Source organism: Pan troglodytes, chromosome 19 (genome assembly GCF_028858775.2).
Source record: "Pan troglodytes isolate AG18354 chromosome 19, NHGRI_mPanTro3-v2.0_pri, whole genome shotgun sequence".
In the NCBI taxonomy this organism is placed as follows: Eukaryota; Metazoa; Chordata; class Mammalia; order Primates; family Hominidae; genus Pan; species Pan troglodytes.
The window spans coordinates 69,305,963-69,326,839 of record NC_072417.2 but is presented as its reverse complement, the minus strand read 5'-3'; the positions used below and the strand labels follow the sequence as shown (position 1 = coordinate 69,326,839).

Here is a 20,877-nt window from a genome sequence, read left to right as displayed (position 1 = left end):
GCATTTGCCACTGCAATAGGAATGAAGGTGGAAGAGATGAATGTTCTGGCTATCAATGAAGTAGCATAATTCACTCAAGGCCTGGAGATTTAAGGACCAAGGAAAGGAAAAGCACATGGTAGAGGATGGAATGCCTACCTAAGCAAGCCAGCTGCAGCTGCATCCGTAAGAGCTTCAGTTGGAAGATCTGTTGAGATAACTACGCCAGCAGAGGAGGTGCATCACTCAAAGACATGACTACAGCAGTGGTTCTCAAACACAGTGTGCATTAGGATCACCTGAAGAGCTTGTCAAAATCCAGATTGCTGGGCCCCAGCTTCAGAGTATCTGATACAATAGGTCTGCAAGCAGTTTGAGAATCTGCTTTTCTAATGAACTCCCACGTGATGCTGATGCTGCTGTTCAGGGGACACATTTTGAGAAGCACTAGTCTACAGAATTCCAGTGTAGGAAGCAAAGACAATAGACACTGCCTCCTGTGATTCTGCTGCAGATGGAGAAATATAAAAAGTAGAACAAGATTGAAACTCTGGGGAAGGCACAACCATGCACCTTGCTTAGACAGGGGCCTCTCCCTCTTGGGGCACTCTGCTCTGAGAGGTAGAGGATGCTGGGCTACTGTAAAAACCTACCCTTGATTGAGCATTGAGGAGGCGGCAACATGTAGGGCTCAAACCTGGAATGGAAGTTAAAAACATTAAAATGTATAGCATAGAACTGAGCCACAAGAAGACCCAGAGACACAGGCCACCTTTGAAATTTCTTAATTTTGCAAGTAGAGAGGAGTGTCTCAAAGGCCAGTCTGGGAGAAAGGAAACAGGATGCATGGGCCCATCCCCATGTCTTGCCAAAGGATATGGGAAGCATGGGGATAGTATTAATTTCTTCATATCGCTTGGCACAAAATTTCTATGTTCAATTATTTATGCTCCCAGGTCACGAATGCTAGACCAGCATTCTTACGAAACTGAAACCAAAAACATTTTCTCTTTTTTCCAGATGTTTCTGCCAACTCTTCTCACCCAGATAACACTGTGATCCATAGCTGATAACCACAGTATGGGCCCGGTACTTTCCATCCCATTGTCTTCTTTGCCATTCTTCATGCATATTTCCTACCAGCAGAAAGGGGGGGTTGAATAGTTAGATTCAGGCAACAAACTCCATCCTGTGCTTCTCAAATCTAGTAAGAGACTGCTCAACTAAACTGTATACATCCATCTACTAAGGGACTATCATGTAATCATGGGCCATGGGGAGGGGAGAACTTTATGAACAGTTGTAATTACTTGGAGGAAAAGCTCATGATATAATGGAAAATAAAGCAGAAGAAAATTGAATAGATAATAATATGACAATTACACGAAAACATAGCAAATAAAATACTATATACAGACAAAACTATAAATGGAAACACACTGAAATATATACTAGGGCTATTGGTAAGTGGTGGGCATTTTCTCCAAAATTTTTTATCATGAATTTAAATTTAATATATAATAGGAATAATAAACTTTATCAACTTTAAGTATTTTAATGCAAATGTTAACATTATAAAGTCATGAGGCTCTTTATTTCTGAAAGACAGGAAAAGCAGAAGAATAAATTTCAAAATGGCAGGGAAAATGTGGATGGAAGCATGCTTTGAGGTGATGAAGAGACTTGTGATCTGATAGAGGATGTATGAAGAGGAAAGGATGATTACTTCTCCTGTAGGGGAGGGATTATTAACCAAGAGATTCTGACATTTCTTGATATTTCAGGACTAGTGTAGATTTGATGCACAATAAAAGATGTCAAGCAAAGCGGCCTAATATTGCTAACCAATTGCAGAAGTGTGAAAGAAATTTTAACACTCTATAGATATAATGAAAATCAACAAAGTTGAGAATGACTTAATGAATACCACATGGAAAAATAGAATGAATTGGCTATGAAAAAAAAATCAGAAATTTCTCCTCGAAGGGATGGCTATAGTATCACTTTTCGTTATAAATGAGGAATATAAACACACTGCCAAAAATACACATTGTCAAATGAATTCAAACAAAAATATTTTAGCTTTCTGTCAGTTGAGTAGAATAAGTTTAGGTTTTAATTTAAGTATCAAGAGAAAGGATCTAACGGCTTATGAGTAACTTTGCAGAGAGCAGGAGCAATAAAAATTGCAAACAGATGATATGTAAACAAATATTTGCATCAACTTTTATAAATATTTAGAAGTGCTGACAACTCCCAATTATTTTGTTTTAATTGGTTCACACAGAAACTAATTTTTGACAATTGTACCCGGCTAATTAATACTTCAGTAGCTCAGCTAATGTCTTTGATCTGAAGAGTGCTTTGGGGAACAAGACTGGGTAGTCACCCCTTTGTACCACGGAGAAATAAACTCTTCATTTAGTCCTGAAATCACAGTGATTTGCAAGCCTCCTTCTGCAGCCAAGGAAATCTTGATTTAGGAGAATGGAGCCAAGAAGGGTATAATACAAAGTTTTTGTTTTGTTTTGTTTTGTTTTTGAGACGGAGTCCCGCTCTGTCGCCCATGCTGGAGTTGCAGTGGTGCAGTCTTGGCTCACTGCTAGCTCCGCCTCCCGGGTTCACACCATTCCCCTGCCTCAGCCTCCCGAGTAGCTGGGACTACAGGCACCCGCCACCACGCCCGGCTAATTATTTTGTGTTTTTAGTAGAGACGGGGTTTCACCATGTTAGCCAGGATGGTCTCGATCTCCTGACCTCGTGATCCGCCCACCTCGGCCTCACAAAGTGCTGGGATTACGGGTGTGAGCCACGCGCCCAGCCAATACAAAGTTTTTAAAACCAGTGGTGCTGGGATTACGGATGGGGAGGAGGTACAGGGGCAAAGCTCACAAAAAGGGTTTGACATTGATTTTGAAATGTCTATATTATGACAGTGGTTTCCAATCCGTAATGTATGACCATAAACAGTGCCTGAGCCAGGCACAGTGACTTGTGCCTGTAATCTCAGCACTTCGGAAGGCCGAGGTGGGCAGATCACTTGAGGTCAGCAGTTCGAGACCAACCTGGTCAACATGGCGAAACCCCAGCTCTACTAAAAACACAAAAATTAGCTGGGCGTGGTAGTGGGTGCCTGTAATCCCAGCTACTCTGGAGGCTGAGACAGGAGAATTACTTGAACCTAGGAGGCAGAAGTTGCAGTGAGTTGAGATCATGCCACTTCACTCCAGCCTGGGTGACAGAGCAAAACTCTGTCTCAAAAATAAAAATAGGCTGGGTGTGGTGGCTCATGCCTGTAATCCCAGCACTTGGGAGGCCGAGGCGGGTGGATCACCTGAGATCAGAAGTTCAAGACGAACCTGGCCAACATGGTGAAACCCCAGCTATACTAAAAATACAAAAACTAGCCAGGTGTGGTGGCGGGCACCTGTAATCCCAGCTACTCAGGAGGCTGAGGCAGGAGGATCGCTTGAACCCAGGAGACAGAGGTTGCGGTGAGCCGAGATCGTGCCATTGCACTTCAGCCTGAGCAACAGAGTGAAACTCTGTCTCTAAAAAATTAATTAATTAATTAAATTAAATATAAACAAACAAACAGTGCCTGATTTCCTAAGGGGGACCATTAAGATATCATTTCAGAGAAAAAGCAGGCATAGTCTGAAAGTTTGCCCATTTCTTGCCCCTCTTCCTCCCAATTTATATCCCACTACAAGCTTCCTTTGCTAGTTATATCTTTTTTTTAATAAAAATAGATGCCCTGGGCTAGATTATGCCTAACTTGTATTTTAAACCAATATCCAACTTTTATTGAGCCTCATAATAGTTACTTACATTCTTTGCCAACATTTCTGACTCTCCAGCTTCTAGGTACATGGAGAGCTGACCTCCTGACTCGTTTGTACATGAATGAAATTACATGACTAGTTCTAGCCAATGAGTAAAGAGCAAACACGAAGAGCAGGAAGTTACTTCCTTGACAGCTCATTTATTTGCTGAGGCAAGACTCTGGAAACTGTTTGCCCTCTGGCATGGCAACCAGTCCGGCTCAAGATGGTGGGCATTCCCTCAGTCCCTGAGGTCATGTTTTAGGAAAATGAAGCTGAACACAGTATGATGGGCAGCTTGGAGACTGGCCACAGAGATCAAAGTCCTAGAGATCAGGAATGAATATTGAGGGCCTAGACTTGGCTAGGGCAGTCGGAAAAGCACCATGAGGGGAGCATCACCATGACGATGGATGTGAATGGGCACAGGAGACGGACGGGGAAAGGAGATGTCTTCATTATGTCCCTTATTAAAAGTGTGGGATGTGTGCACTACAATTTGAGGCACTGGGGATGAAAAGGCCTAAGATGTATGTATGTCCCGTGGAGATCTTAGATACTTAGGGAGACCTTCAGAATGATGATATATTCATAAAAATAAAAAATGTCCCTGGAAACTTACAGTAGATTACCTATATCATGGTATGAATTAAGAGTGAGAATATTCATCAAAGTCTGAAATGGCCTGTGTGTATCCAAAGTCCATGTTCTTCGTATCTTTTATTTATTTTCCTTCATAATAAAAGCAGAGCATGTTACAGAAAGTTTAGATACGACAGAAATCTAAAAAGACAACAGTGGTAGTAACTCAAAATTCCCTGACCCCAAAATAATAAGGGTTATTTTAGCTAACATTTCTCATTAGTATTTTATGTGTGTATACATGTGTATGTATTTTAAAAAAGTATAAATACAGTTTTGATTTTTTACTTTTTACAGTTACATGATAATGAGCATTCTTTCGCATCATTATATTTTTTCAAAACCTTTTCAACAGTTCCAGAATATTCTAATATATGGACACTTCATGGTATCTCCCCCCTATTATAAAGGAAAATCTACAAATCCCTATACAAATCCATGTTCTTCCATTATGAATCACTTCATCTGAGCTGATGAAATCAAGGATATCTTCTTGGAGGAGGCAGAATATTTATTGGTCCCCAAAAGATGAATAGGTGAATGGTGAAGAGGGTGTGGAGGGGGGAAATGGAACAGGAAGAGCATGGGTGATGTATGGGCTTCTTTGGTTCATCATATATAGGTTAATTGGAGAGGAGAGTAGGGACAGACTGGAAGGCTAGCAATGCTAGGATAAGAAGTTTCCTCAATATTCCACAAACTGTGGAGAACCTAAGAAGGCCCCCACTAGTGTCCTCTCTGTGCATACAAGTATTTTAGGAAGATTATGCTGGTAACCATACAAAGGCCACCCAGACTGGAGGCATGGAGACGAGTTAGGAAAGCCCTGCTCTAGGCTAGGCTGAGGAGGAGAAAGTCTTTGACTCTTACTAATCATTTAGGTACTAATTCTGTAACTCTTGGATGTGATACTATTGCTGATTATATAATTTACTCTGGGTACCATGAGGGTTAACTGTTTCTTTGAGCTCACATCCATTTCCAACTCTCCGCCTGCTCTGTTGTATATCAAGTGTAATCGCTTCCCAGGCTACTTTGCCTTCTGGCCTCTGGAAAAGGGTTGGAAAAGATTAAAGGACTGGAGGAATGGGGAAGATAGGACATTTCTGCCCTTTGCACTTTGCCTCCAGAAGCATCTCTGGCAGAAGCAGTTTTTCCTCTGTGCTCTGGCTCCCATGGACATATCCTCCCACCATGGTCTCAGTGCCCACTGGATGGCCCTAGTTTATTTCTTCTTCCAGTGCAGGGGTAGTGGTAGTTTTCTGCTATTGCTAATTTGCGAGTTGCCTTATGGTCTCCTATTTAGTTTTTCAGTGGTTTTACCCCTGTGAAAATAATTTATTAAATTTTCTGTGTTAAAAACGCTAGAGTAGTCTTTCCCCACTTGTGGCTGGTATGAATAAAACATTAAGTCACAACGATTACAGATATATAGAGAATTAGATATACTGAATAGCTAATTTGTTTTTTTCCCCACAAATAACATTCGATCAGCTAAAGCACTCATTAGTTCTTAACTCTTGTGGCAAATCTTTGTAAAAGGTATGAACACATTTTTCTATCTCATAAGTAATTTAATCAATAAGTATTTATTAAGGATACATTATATGTCAGACACTGTGCTGCTGGATTTTTATGGGGTTTACAGTTTATAGTTTTGTAAAGAAGATAGACATTAATCAAACAATCATATGAACAAGCATGGATATACAATGATAACAAGTGATTGTGAGGATATGGGCCACTATGACAGTGTACAATAAGGCAGTCTACTTACAGCTGAGAAAGGAGTGCTCAAACAAAGGTCTGCTGGATGAGTTGGTGTTAACTTGGAAAAGAGAGGAGGGAATAGTTTTCTAGGTAGAAGAACAGCAATGTAAAGGCTTGATGGTGGGAGGAACTATGGTGGGTTTGAGGAGGAGCATCCTGGCTAGAGAGAGAGTGCTTGAGAGGTATCCAGGATTGAGTGAGTTTCACTGAAGGCTGTTCATTTTATATTAAGAGCAATGAAAGGCAACAGTAATGGTGGGAAGGCTGCAATGTGTGTGACATGATGGGGTGGTCATTTAGAAAGGGTCACTCTTGAGGAGGCAAAGAGATTGGACTGTGAGGGCTCCACCATTAGAAGGTGATTGCAGTAGTCCTACCCACTGGGGCTATTCCGGAGAGATGCAAGGAGAAATCTAGCATACCACAGAAATTAATCCTTTTATGCAATGCTTCAGAATCGTCTGATGACCTTGATCATCGCTATGACTAACTATTTTCATTAAATGAGACTGTAGCTATAGAGGATTGGGATGACTTCAGACTAATAGATTGCCTCTGCTTCATCAAAGAGGAATCAAGAGTAGATATCAAGCACTGGTTACTTGAGATGTTACTCTCTATATATCTATATGCCTATATCTTATCAGGTAATCTGTACCTGATTATTATACTACAGTACCATGTACATATGTCAAAGCAGATTGGGATGCTGGTCTTGAAGACTGTACAGCCCAAGGGTGTCCAATGTTCTACAGAGTTCCTTAAGGGGCCACTCCGAAGGGCAAGAGGGAGTTGGGTTGGGGGACCTTGGACGTGCTGCATTTTCTTCAAATAGAATTGCTCTCTTTTGTCTGCATTAGATGTTGAGGTTCTGTGTAATATTTCATTTCTAAGGACCTCACCGCTAAAACAATGCTTGATAACCACTCCTATTCCAATGGTCTTGTTTTATGGATGAAGCAACTAAAACCAGGAAGTTGAAGTGACTTGTGCATGGCCAAATAGCCAATTCATGGCAGAGTCAGAATTAGATTCCGGGTCTCTTGATTCCATTTCAGTGCTCATGGTTCTTTCTAATAATAAAACGATGAAGTGATATACTCACTTATCTTCTGAATTTAAAAAAAATTCCACTTTTGAAAATTTTAAAAACTGGCTGTACTTTTCTCTTTTTCTTGGATTCTTTGGCAGTTAGTAAACTCAGTCACACCTGTTTGTTCCTCTACTTAAGCCTCCAAACATTTTACAGTTTATGTGTTCCAGTAATACTCAAGAGTTGATGATCTGCTTGCCATCATTCATGCATTTTGAAAATTCATTTAACAACCAAATGCCTAGGATACATCAGCTGCCAGTAGCTTCGTAGGATATGAAGTAGCAAATGAACATATCATTATAGCAGAATATTAACAAAACGATAATAGACAAATGTGCATAGAGATGTGTGATCCCAGATGTGAACTTGGCTTCGGAACTGGAACTGGCACTAGGGTTGCCAGATTTACCAAAGAAAAACACAGGATTCCCAGTGAAATCTAAATTTCAGATAAACAACATAGGTTTTTGGTATAAATGTGTTCCAAAGATTGCATGGGACACATTTATACTAAAAGCGTATTTGTTGTTTATCGAAAATTCAGATTTCACTGGGTGTCCTCAATTTTATCTGGCGACCCTGCCTGGTACACCTCGACAGACTAGAGGATGAAGTTCATGGGGTGAGTGTTAGAAAAGGGAGCTCTTTTCCAAGACACAGAGAGATGCTGGAATGCACTAAGTGGAGTCAAATCAAATGCCAGGAAAAGGAGGATATTTAGGGGCTGGGCTGGGGAGAGAGAAACATCAAAGTTGGGAGATCAAAATTGATTTTGTGATTTTGTATTGTTCTGGAAGTTCAGGCCAATGTAATGAGAACCAGAGCAGAAATGAAGAGCATGACCTTTACCTATTGGAAAAGAGAAAAGAAAATCATTATTTTCAGAAAATATCTTCTTAAAAATCCCATAAGAATTGACTGAAAAAATGTTGGAATAGAAGAGAGTTCAGTAAGGTCATAAAGTATGAAATAAACATTTAAAAGTCTGTGTCTTTTTTTTTTTGTAACAGCAATAACGAGCTAGAAAACATAATGGGAAAAATTGTATTTGGATTATCAACAAAAAATATAAAGCAACTATAGGTAAACTACAAAACCACAAAATGTGCAGGACTTATAGGAAAAAATTTAGCAGAGACGTAAAAGCAGATGAAAAGATGGGGGCCATGCCATATTCTCATATGAGCAGAGCAAATATTGTAAAGACATAAATTTTCTCAAAATTTATTTTTTAGGATTAATGAAATTTCAACCAAGATCTCAGTGGAATATATCCAGAACTCCTAAATGATTCTAACATTTATCTGCAAGAACAAGTTACCAAGAAGAGCTAAATAATTATTAAGAAGAAGGATTAGAGAAGGTGGTAGCGATCCCTACATGACATTAAAACATTCCCAAAGCTACATTCCTTACATCAGAGTTGTGTTCGGGAAGGAATAGGCAGGAAGACAACAGAATGGAGCTGAGAGCCCAGAAACAGACCCAGGTGTTTGAAACATCTCCTTACACAACACGGGAGAAAATACAGATCAGCGGGGAAGGAAAGGATCACCTAAGAAAAGGCGTTATAAATAGTTGAATATTGGGAGAAAAAATAGTAATTTTTACCTCATAGAAAACACTAATTTTCAGATACACTAAAGAGTGAAATGTGGAAATAAAACCAAAAAGAAGAAAATAAGGACAAATGTTTAGCTCAGGGGTCCCCAACCCCCAGGCTGCAGACTGGTACCTGTTGGTGGGTGGTCTATTAGGAATGGGGCCACACGGCAGGAGGTGAGCAGTGGGTGAGCAAGCAAAGCTTCATCTATTTATAGCCACTCCCCATCACTCATATTACTGCCTGAGCTCTTCCTCCTGTCAGATCAGCAGCGGCATTAGATGCTCACAGGAGCGCCAACCCTACTGTGAACTGCGCATGTGAGAGATGGAGGTCGTGAGGTGGAACAGTTTCATCCTGAAACTGTCCAATGGTTTGTAAAAGGGTCGTTTTAGTAAAACCTATTTTTATTATTCCCATATACGAGACCTCCCCACAATTCAGGTATTTTAACCTCTGTGCCTAGCACAATCAAATTCAATGTTTCCTAATTTCTGTTTTGTCTTCTCAGTCTCTGAAAACACAGTACAACTAAGTTCCACTGTAATCATCCTGAAACTGCTTCACCTCAGATCATCAGGCATTAGACTCTCATAAGGAATGTGCAACTTAGATCCCTCACATGCGCAGTTCACATTAGGGTTGTTTTGTCATTTCTGAGACAATCTCCTTCTGTTGCCCAGGCTGGAGTGCAGTGGCGCGATCATGGTTCACTGTAGCCTCGACCTCTTGGGCTCGACCACTCTTCCCACCTCAGCCTCCTGAGTAGCTGGAACTACAGGCACATATCACAGGCATCCTCCGCCTTCCCACACCCCTGTGCATGGAAAAATTGTCTTCCACAAAACTGGTCCCTGGTGCAAGAAAGGTTGGGGACTGCTGGTTTAGCTGATCTTTGGATGTAAATTATTTTCCACTTGGTTTAAAAGTCTTTGAAGGATATAAATCCAGGTAGTCAGAAGACATAAAGTGTTTTTAAGGGGATTTGTCCTTTTCAGAGCATTTGCTAACTGAGGAGAGAGTTCCTGCAGTCAGCAGGTTAGTTAGAAGGCCATTGGAATAATCATCCAGAGACGCCAGGAGCCTAACTAAAGTTTAGTAGTGAGGAAAATGCAGAAGAAAATGGAAACTAACAGCAGCCTCCCTAGGAATTTGCTGTGTGTACTATGTGTCTAGACACAAAGGAATACACTAGGGACACCTCCGTCCGATGGTTTGTAAAAGGGTAGTTTTTAGTAAAACCTATTTTTATTATTCCCACATATAAGACCTCCCCACAATTCAGGTCTTTTAAACTCCACGCCTAGCATAATCAAATTCAGTGTTTCCTACTTTCTATGTTTTCTTTTCTCAGTCTCTGGAAACACGATATAACTAAGTTCCACTGTAATCGATAAAATATTGTACAGTGTGTGCAGAATCAGATAGGTCTGTGTTTTTATAAATGTACATTAGAGAGGGACAGGAATGGAACAGAACAAGGCTGACTTGTTCATGCTTTTTAATATAGATACGCTGTACTAAACAGCATGATATGTCATAAAATGAAACCTAATATTCGAAAATGAGATTGCAGCCTCTACATGTTTAAATGGTTTTCCTGGGAGACAAATCTTCTTTCATTTGAACAAACACAAAAGTGTTTTTTATGAAGTACTAGGAAATATCCAACAGTAAAGTTGTGTCAGTGAAGTAAATACCAACACAATTCAAATCAAGACACACTTAGATCTGCTCACATTAGGATTTCAAATTGCCAGGTTAGAAAGGGTCATTTGCATGACACAATGTGCATGACCTTTCTGATGGGCCATAACTTCTTCCCAAGTCCTTAATATTCTATCAGGCACCAGAACAGCTATGGCAGCTCAAAATGAAAAAGAGCATCAGGGAATCTTCCTTCTCAGGATTTTTTGTTTTTTTCTTTGTGACAGGGTCTTGCTCTGTCACCCAGGCTGGAGTGGAGTCATGCATTCATAGTTCACTGCAACCTCAAACTCCTGGGCTCATGCAGTCCTCCCACCTCAGCCTCCTGAGTAGCCAGGACCACAGGGTATGTGGGGCCATGCTCTGCTAAATTTTTTTTTTTTAAATTTTGTAGCGACAGGGGTCTCATTATGTTTCCCAGACTGGTCTAGAATTCCTGGCTTCATGCGATCTTCCTGCCTTGGTGTCCCAAAGTGCTAGGATTACAGATGTGAGCCACCATGCCTGGCCCTTTCTCAGGATTGAAAGGCACTTGATCCAGTCCTCCTGGCTGCAACTCTGATTAAACCTTCAATTCTCATACTTGATTCCCTAGTAGAATTACTTGACTGAGTACCTGGAGGAAACAATAATTCTTTATATCTACATGTCCCCTAAATGGTGTCATGACTTCACTTTTGTTGTGGTGGTGGTGGTTGTTTTGCCTTTTTTGAGACAGGGTTCTATTGCCTAAGCTGGAGCACAGTGGTGCAATCATGGATAACTGCAGCCTCAACCTCTTGGGCTCAAGTCAATCCTCCCAAGTAGCTGGGACTACAGGCACGAGCCACCATACTTGGTTAATTTTTGTATTTTTTTGCAGAGATGTGGTTTTGCCATGTTGTCCAGGCTGGTCTCAAACTCCTGGTCTCAAGCGATCCTCCTGCCTCAGCCTTCCAAGGTGAGAAGGCCCATAACTTCACATTTTGAATGTTTTACTTGATATCATCTTTTCTCTTAAGTATCCCTTTTTATGTTAATAAGTAGTGTTAAAATATTTGAGGGAGGAACTAATTATGCTGTAATGTGGCATATATATATACTATGCCTGAGCTTTTTTATTTTTTCTCCTTATTTTATTTTTTCTTCTTATTTAAGTACATGGGAACATCATCAATAAAGATACATGCCCTGTTATGGAATGGAAGCTGAAAAGCTGTAGGAACTCGCAGAGCAAAGAGAATAATACGCTGAGTGATACTTTAAGTCATTTGCCCTCAGTCTGGCTGCTGTCATAGACCCTTGAGAGTTTACTTGATGAGGAGAAGGAAATGGGCTCAGAGTTATTCTTTTTGCTTTGAGTATATAAGCATCTACTTCCTTCTGGGTCCTGGGTTTTCCTACAGAGCTAGTTGTTTAAGTAAAGATTGGATGTTTGGCACCAGGGTTAGAGACAATGACATGGAGGAAATAAGGCAATTAGAGATGGAGGCCAAGAAAGGGGAACCAGTAAGAACTGAATTTGCCTCTGGACCTGTGATTGTGTAAAATAAAATCCTCTATAACGCACTCGTCCCATATACATTTACCAAGGACTTGCCTGCAGGAGCTAGGTAGACCCTTGAATAGGCAGAGATGAATTAAACACAGTCTTCGAGAAGCATAGAGTCTAGAGAGGGAGAAAACATGATTTCTGGATTACAAGTTAGTTTTTAACATTCAAAATGGTAAACGTTCTATTTGTATTGTGTGCAAAGTGCATGGGAGCACCAAAAAAGCCATTCAACTTCCGAAAGGGCCAAGGAAGATGCCAATCTAGATGGAGGAGTTTGAAGGCCAAAGGAATATTAATGCTCTTAGGGTGAACTGTTCAAATAGGTTGATCAAATATTCATTGTAATGCAAAAAAGGGAGCTAAGAGATGCAACTCATGTGCCTGCTCCTAAGGTGTCTTCTGTTTCTTCTCCCCTCTTTCGTTCATGAAACATCTTCAGTTGTCTACATGAGTCATAGAGAACAGAGATGAATGATAGGAAGGAGGGAAAGGATGGCTCATCTATATTGTTGTTTTTTGTTTTAAATAGATTTTTATCTTTTAGAGTAGTTTTAGATTCACAGCAAAATTGATAGATGGTACAGGGATTTCCCATATATCCTCTGCCCACACACCTGCCTAGCCCCCCTCACCAGAGTGGTGCATTTGTTACAATTGATGAACATTGACACATCATTATCACCCAAAGTTTACAGTTTACATTAGGGTTAACTCTCAGTGTTGTATATTCTGTGGGTTTAAGACACATGTATTAATGTGTATCCAACATTATAGTATCATACAGAGTATTACTACCTAAAAATCCTCTGTGCTCTGCTTAATCATCCTTCCCACCCTGCTAACCACTGGCAACCACTGATCTTTTTACTGTCTTCATAGTTCGGCCTTTTCCAGAATGTCATATAGTTGGAATCATACAATATGTTGCCTTTTTCTTACTTGGTAATAAATATTTAGGTTTCCCCATGTCTTTTCATGACTTGTGAGCTCATTTCTTTTGGTATTAAATAATACCCCATTGCCTGATGTACCACAGTTTTTCCACTCACAAACTAAAGGATGTCTTGGTTTCTTTCAACCTTTGGCAATTATAAATAAAGCTGCTATAAAAATCAATGTGCAGGTTTTTGTGTGGATATAAGTTTCCAACTCCTTAGGATAAATACCAAGAAGTGTGATTGCTGGGTAGTACAGCAAAAGTATGTTCGGTCTTGTAAGAAATCACCAAACTGTCTTCCACGATGGCTTGCATTGCTGTCAGCAATGAATAGAGTTCCTATTGCTCCACATCCCCACAAGCATTTGATGTTCTCAGCATTCTGGATTTTGGCCATTCTAATAGGTGTATAGTGGTATATCACTGCTTTAATTTTCGTTCCCTAGTGACAAAAGACATGGAGTACCTCTGCATGTGCTCACTTGCCATCTGTATATCTTCTTTGGTGAGGTATCTGTTAAGATCTTTGCCTCATTTTTAAAATAAACTTGTATGTTTTCTTCTCATTGGGTTTTAAGATTTCTTTATTTCAGATGACAATCCTTTATCAGATATGTCTTTTGCAAATATTTTCTCCAAGCCTGTGGCTTGTCTTTTCATTCTTTTGACAGTATCTTTTGCAGAGCAGAAATTTTTAATTTTAATGAAGTCTGGCTTATCAATATTTTCTTTCATGAATTGTGCCTTTGGTATTGCATTTAAAAAGTCATTGTGAAATCAAAGACCATCCACATTTTTGCCTATGTATCTTCTGGGAGTTTTATGCTTTTTATTTGGGTCTGTGATCCATCTTGAGTTAATTTTTGTGAAATGTATAAGGTCTGTGTCTAGATTCTTTTTTTTTTTTTTTTTTTTTTTTTTGCACATGGATGTCCAGTTGTCCCAGCATCATTTGTTGAAAGGGCTGTCTTTTCGTCATGATAATGCCTTTGCTTCTTGGTCAAAGATCAGTTGACTATATTTATGTGGGTTGACTTCTGTGCTCTCTATTTTGTTCCATTGAAACCACAAGCCTTAGAATTGTATTTATGAATGATAGAGCAGAATTACAAGTTCAGACTGAAGTTTTGTTTATTCCAGCTGGGGTAGGCTGAATCATAGCCCCCTCAAAGATGTCCAAGTCCTAATATCCGAAACCTGTGAATGTGCAACATTATATGATAAAAGGGACTTTGCAGATAGTGTTTTTGGAGCTGTTTTTGGAGCCAATCATAAGCTGGCATTAGATCCCACAGTTAAAGGGTTCAGTCCCATGAGACTGTATCCAACTTCAGATCCCAAAAGTCCCAGGTTGTCACCTGCACTTCTGACCAACTGGCTATAAAGTGAGGGTCCCTGCATCCCCTTCCTCACGTTTGATACTTTGCTATAATGGCTCACAAAAAGTCAGGGCAACATTTACTTACTTAGGTTTACTAGTTTATTATAAAGAATACAACTCAGGAACAGCCAGATGGAAGAGATGCAAAGGGCCAGGTATAGGGAAGAGGTGTGGGGTTTTTATGTTGCCTCGAGATGCACCACCCTCCCAGTAACCCTATGTGTTCACCAACCCAGAAGCTGTAGTTCAGGGATATTTACAGAGGCTTCACCACATAGGCAGGATTGATTAACTCTGTCTCCAGCCCCTATGCTCTCCTTAGAGGATGGGGAAATGGGACTGAAAATTTTGAGCTTCTAATCAAGGTTTGGTCTTTCTGGTGACTAGCCCCCATCCTGAAGCCATCTAGGAGCTCATCAAGAGTTGCCTCATTAGGGCAAAAGACACTCCTATCACCCAGGATATTCTGAGGGATTTAGGAGTTCTGTGTCAAAGACCAGGTCAGAGACCAAATATTAGCACAAAAGATGATTCTAATACCCCTATCACTCAGAAAAGCATACGTGTTTCAAGAGCTCTGTGTAAATAACTGGGAGCAGAGACCAATATGGATATTTCATATATATATATATATATATATATATATATATATATACACACACACACACACATACATCTTATTTTATTTCTTATATATAATAAGAAATACATATGCATATACATATTTAAGAAACATATACTTATTTAATACTTAAAATAATTATTATTTTTTTATTATTTCATAAGCAGCCTCTAGAAGCTGAAAAAGGCAAGGAAGAGGAACATCTTTTAAACCCCCTAGAAGGAAGAAGATTTTAAGAGAGATTCCTCTTCCTTGCCTTTTTCAAAATCAATGACATTTTGATTTTAGACTTCTGGTTCCAGAACTGTGAGAATAAATTTACGTTGTTTAAAGCCATTAAGTTTTGGATAATTTGTTACAGAAACACTGGGAAATTAACCCACCAGCTCCTCATTAATATAGATAGAAAAAGCTACCTCAAAGCCAGTGAGTTCTTAGGCAATATCAAAAGGCACAGTAACTTACATTAGCCTCATGCAATGTATTTATTTATTTATTTATTTATTTATTTATTTATTTATTTTTGATTCTTATACTTTAAGTTCTAGGGTACATGTGCACAACGTGCAGGTTTGTTACATATGTATACATGTGCCATGTTTGTGTGCTGCACCCGTTAACTTGTCATTTACATTCGGTATATCTCCTAATGCTAGCTCTCCCCCACCCTCTACCCCATGACAGGCCCCGGTGTGTCATATTCCCCAACCTGTGTCCAAGTGTTCTCATTGTTCAATTCCCACCTATGGGTGAGAACATGCAGTGTCTGGTTTTCTGTCCTTGCGATAGTTTGCTCAGAATGATGGTTTTCAGCTTCATCCATGTCCCTATAAAGGACATGAACTCATCCTTTTTTATGGCTGCATAGTATTCCATAGTGTATATGTGCCACATTTTCTTAATCCAGTCTATCATTGATGGACATTTGGGTTGGTTCCAAGTCTTTGCTGTTGTGCATAGTGCTGCAATAAACATGTGCATGTGTCTTTATAGTAGCATGATTTATAATCCTTTGGGTATATACCCAGTAATGAGATGACTGGGTCAAATGGTATTTCTAGTTCCAGATCCTTGAGGAATCACCACACTGTCTTCCACAATGGTTGAACTAGTTTACAGTCCCACCAACAGTGTAAAAGTATTCCTATTTCTCCACATCCTATCCAGCACCTGTTGTTTCCCGACTTTTTAATGATCGCCATTCTAACTGGTGTGAGATGGTATCTCATTGTGGTTTTGATTTGCATTTCTGTGATGGCCAGTGATGATGAGCATTTTTTCATGTGTCTGTTGGCTCCATAAATGTCTTCTTTTGAGAAGTGTCTGTTCATATCCTTTGCCCACTTTTTGATGGGGTTGTTTGATTTTTTCTTGCAAATTTGTTTAAGTTCTTTTTAGATTCTGGATATTAGACCTTTGTCAGATAGGTAGATTGCAAAAATTTTCTCCCATTGTGTAGGTTGCCTGTTCACTCTGATGGTAGTTTCTTTTGTTGTGCAGAAGCTCCTTAGTTTAATTAGATCCCATTTGTCAATTTTGGCTTTTGTTGCCATTACTTTTGGTGTTTTAGACATGAAGTCCTTGCCCATGCCTATGTCCTGAATGGTATTGCCTAGGTTTTCTTCTAGGGTTTTTATGGTTTTAGGTCTAACATTTAGGTCTTTAATCCATCTTGAATTAATTTTTGTATAAGGTGTAAGGAAGAGATCCAGTTTCAGCTTTCTACATATGGCTAGCCAGTTTTCCCAGCACCATTTATTAAATAGGGAATCCTTTCCCCGTTTCTTGTTTTTGTCCATCTACAGCCCCATGCGATTTTTAACAACACCTTTAGGTAACAGGATGCTATACACTAGTTCCTCATTTTGCAAGTGTGTCCTAAGCAACATGCAGCTAGTCTGTGCCTGAACCAGGCTGTATGTGATCCTTAGCACTGTGCTCTTTTCCTGGTGTAGACCATTTCTCTGATAGCTAGGGAGCCAGGGGATAAGTCATTTCCTGTGCCAAATAGTTTTCTTCTACACAAAATGACCTTAGAGATTTTTGCTACGATTCATACATTTTTGCTCTTTTGCGTCACAGTGGACAACGTGGAATGCTCTGGCACCAGGATGTTGTTGGAATCACTGACTGACCAATTCTTAGTAGCTGCTTGGACAAGCCGCTTAACCTCTCTTGAACTGTAAAACGGTATCACAACACAGATCATTCTTAACTCACATTATTGAGGATCAAACATGATAATATAAGTGAAAGGGCTTTATAAGTTCTATAATGCTATTCAGATGTGAGGAATTATTATTTTTATATGCTCAAGAAGGCTGGCAAGGCCCCTCTCCCAGGTGACTAAAAAGCATATGTGATTTTATTTGCTCCAATAATTTTATTCTTATTAGTACTTGTTCAGTATACTACACGGGCATGCACAATGCACAAAGCATTTATTCTTCTGGCTACAGTAACTACCCACCCCCCTCCAAACTTACCCTTGTAAAAACAAATAAGACTTGTAAAACAAAACAAAAGTAGAAAGCGGGGAGATGGCATTATTTGTAACTGCGTGCCATCAAACAAACTCACCTGTCACTTGAAACATGAGCTGCCTTTGAGAGTGGACAGTTAATTCTTTTGACCAAACAACTGCCCAAACTAATGGGTCTATTGCTTTTTCTTATTTTTTTTTTTTTCGCTTTAATTTTTAATGCGGTTTCCTAACCCTCCACTTCAGGAGGTAAATACAATTCTGGCAGAGTCCTGGTCGAATTTAGTTTATTAGGGCTTTTACTACAAGTTTTTAAGCACTTGCTGATTTTCAAAAACATATTAAAATGGCCATGGCCAATCTCGTAGATTGGTACAAGTCCACATTTCCCAAACGACTTAATAGTCTGCAACTTGTGCCAGACAGAGAATGATTTCACCATTCTCTTTCCCACAACTTAAAGACTGGACATTGTTTTTAACTCTGTGGTGGGAGGGAGCAGTTTGCTTTGCCATGTTAGTCTCCTCCCTAGAATTCCCTCCTACAAGTTTTATAGGTCCCCCTGTCCTGGAGGGCACATTAAGTCCCCAAAGAACATCTTTGTAGGCCATTTTTGGAACAACCAGCCCTGCTCTGACCCATTCTTGGACAGAGAAGCTCTTAGGGATGTTTTTCCACACGAAGTTTGATATTATGGGAAGGGGGTTTATAAAGGTTATGGAGACCCTGTCCTATGGCAAAATAATTAAAACTGGGATTTATGTCTCAAACTTTTTCCTTTTCTATTTCTCCATTTCTTTTCCAATTGCCAGTAAATTCAGCAAAAATTTATGCAGAACAAATACATGAATGGATAAATATTTGAGACCTTCTACTGCCAGGCTCTATGCTGAAAACTGGATCACAGGAGTGAACTCACAATCTAGTGGGGGAAGTCACATCAATATATATGTACCATATAACACCCTGGGATGACATTTGGGATTGGAGTTTAGGTCGGGGTTTCAAGGTGGTACAAGGTGAACTAGTTAACTACGTGGACAGAGATTGATAAAAAGCAAAGATGGCGGATTCTCCACAAAAAAGACAAATTCACCCATGAAATGTTATTACATGAGCACTGTGCCTGAGATTCCTGTTCCATCGCTTACTTGAAAGAGTTGACATTTTATTTCCTTCTGTTAGCTCATGTGCAGCCCAGAGTGTTATTCTGTGCCTGAGGATCTGTGGAAGACAGCACAGTACTTTAACACTCTGGCGTAACAGCTGAGGGGGAGTTCTGGTTTGAGTTTTACCACAAGTGGTGAACTGACCTTGGATGTGTCGCTTCATTTCTCAGATGAGACAATAGCACAGGATGTACCGACCTCTCAGGGCAGATCTGAGGATCAAATGAGATCACGAGAATGATGATTTATATTTAAAAAGTTTGAAACTTTTCTCAAATGACACTGAAGCACAAAGGAGTGCATATGTGTATATGCCTTGAGGAATTACAGCAACAAATATAATTAAGTGGTTTTGAATATCAAAATCAAAGTTAATATCATCTGCATGTAGGAAACAGGCCTACCTTGGGATAGGGCAGGTTGAGTTCCAATGAAGCAAATCTCACAATAAAACAAGTCGCATTAATTTTTTTGTTTCCCAGTGCATATAAAAGTTATATTCACAGTATACTGTGGTCTATTAACTGTGCAACAGCATTATGTCTAAAAAATAATGTACATATCTTAATTTAAAATATTGTTTAAAATTGCATACAATCATATCTGAGTCTTCAGCAAGTCTTAACCTTTTTGCTGGTGAAGGGTCTTGCCTCTATGTTGCTGGCTGCTGACTGATCAGGGTGGTGGTTGCTGAAGGCTGGAGTGGGTATGGTAATTTCTTAAAATAAGACAAAAATGAAGTTCACCCACATTGATTGACTTTTCCTTTCACAAAATATTTCTTTCTACAAAATGCTGTAGAAAGATAGCATTTTACCCACAGTAGAACTTCTTTCAAAATAAGAGTCAATCCTCTCAAACTCTGCCACTGCTTTCTCAAGTAAGTTTTTGTAATTTTCTAAATCCTTTATTGTCACTTCAACAACGTTCACAGCATATTCACCAAAGAGAGGATCCCATGGCAAGAAACCACTTTCTTTGCTTATTCATACGAAGCAACTCCATATCCATTCAAGATGTATCATGAGATGACAGTAATTCAGTCACATCTGAAGGCTTTACTTCTAATTTTAGTTTGCTTAATATTGGTACCACATATGCAGTTTCTTCATCCGCTGAAGTGTTGAGCTTCTCAAAGTCATCCACAAAGGCTGAGATCAACTTCTTCCAAATGCTGGTTGTGTTAGTCTGTTTTTGCATTGTTACAAAGATATACCTGAGACTGGGTAATGTATAAAGAGAAGAGGTTTAATTCGCTCACAGTTCTTCAGTCTGTATAGGAAGCATGGTACCAGCATCTGCTTGGCTTCTGGTGAGGTCTCAGGGAATTTTTACTCATGGCAAAAGGTGAAGCAAAAGCAGGCATATTACATGGCAAGAGAGGGAGCAAGAGTGAGAAAGGGGAGGTCCCAGACTGTTAACCAACCAGATCTCATGTGAACTAACTTTGAGAGAACTCACTCATTACCAAGGGATGCTAAGCCATTCATGGGGGATCTGCCCGCATGATCCAATCACCTCCCACTAAGCTCCACCTCCAACACTGGGGATCACATTTCTACATGAGATTTGGAGGGGACAAACATCCAAACCATATCACTGGCTAATGTTGGTATTTTGACTTTCTTCCATTTATGATAGATGTTCTTAATGGCATCTAGAATGATGAATCCTTTCCAGAATTTTGTCAATGTACTCTGCCAGGATCCATCATAGGAATCGCTATTGATGGTAACTATAACCTTATGAAATGTACTCCTTAAATAATAAGAGTTGAAAGCCAAAATAACTCCTTGATCCATGGGTTGCAGAATGGATGCTGTGTTAGCAGGCGTGACAACAACATTAATCTCCTTTGCAGATCTCTATTAGAGCTCTTGGATGATGAGCTGCATTGTCAATAAGCAGTAATATTTTAAAAGAAATCTTTTCTTCTGAGCAGCATGTTTCAATAGTGGGCTTAAAATATTCAGTAAACCGTATGCTGTAAACAGATGTGCTGTCATCCATGCTTTCTCATTCCATTTATAGAGTACAGGCAAAGTAGATTTAGTCTAATTCTTATGGGCCCTAGGATTTTCAGAATGATAAATGTTCACTGGCTTTGACATTGACCACCAGCTGCATTGGC

At 39.6% G+C, this 20,877-nt stretch overlaps 1 protein-coding gene across 2 annotated transcripts in view; it reads right to left on the bottom strand.

The window, feature by feature from the left end:
• The window catches only part of ANKFN1 (ankyrin repeat and fibronectin type III domain containing 1), a 354,346-nt gene that overhangs the window by 303,796 nt on the left and 29,673 nt on the right, over positions 1-20,877 (bottom strand). Inside the window, exon 2 of one of the 2 annotated variants that reach the window (XM_054671260.2) lies at positions 18,891-18,958. The exons of the other annotated variant lie outside the window; for it this stretch is intronic. The gene's annotated coding sequence lies outside the window, so the exon portion shown is untranslated. The remainder of the gene's footprint in view (positions 1-18,890; positions 18,959-20,877) is intronic. 2 annotated transcript variants of the gene reach the window in all.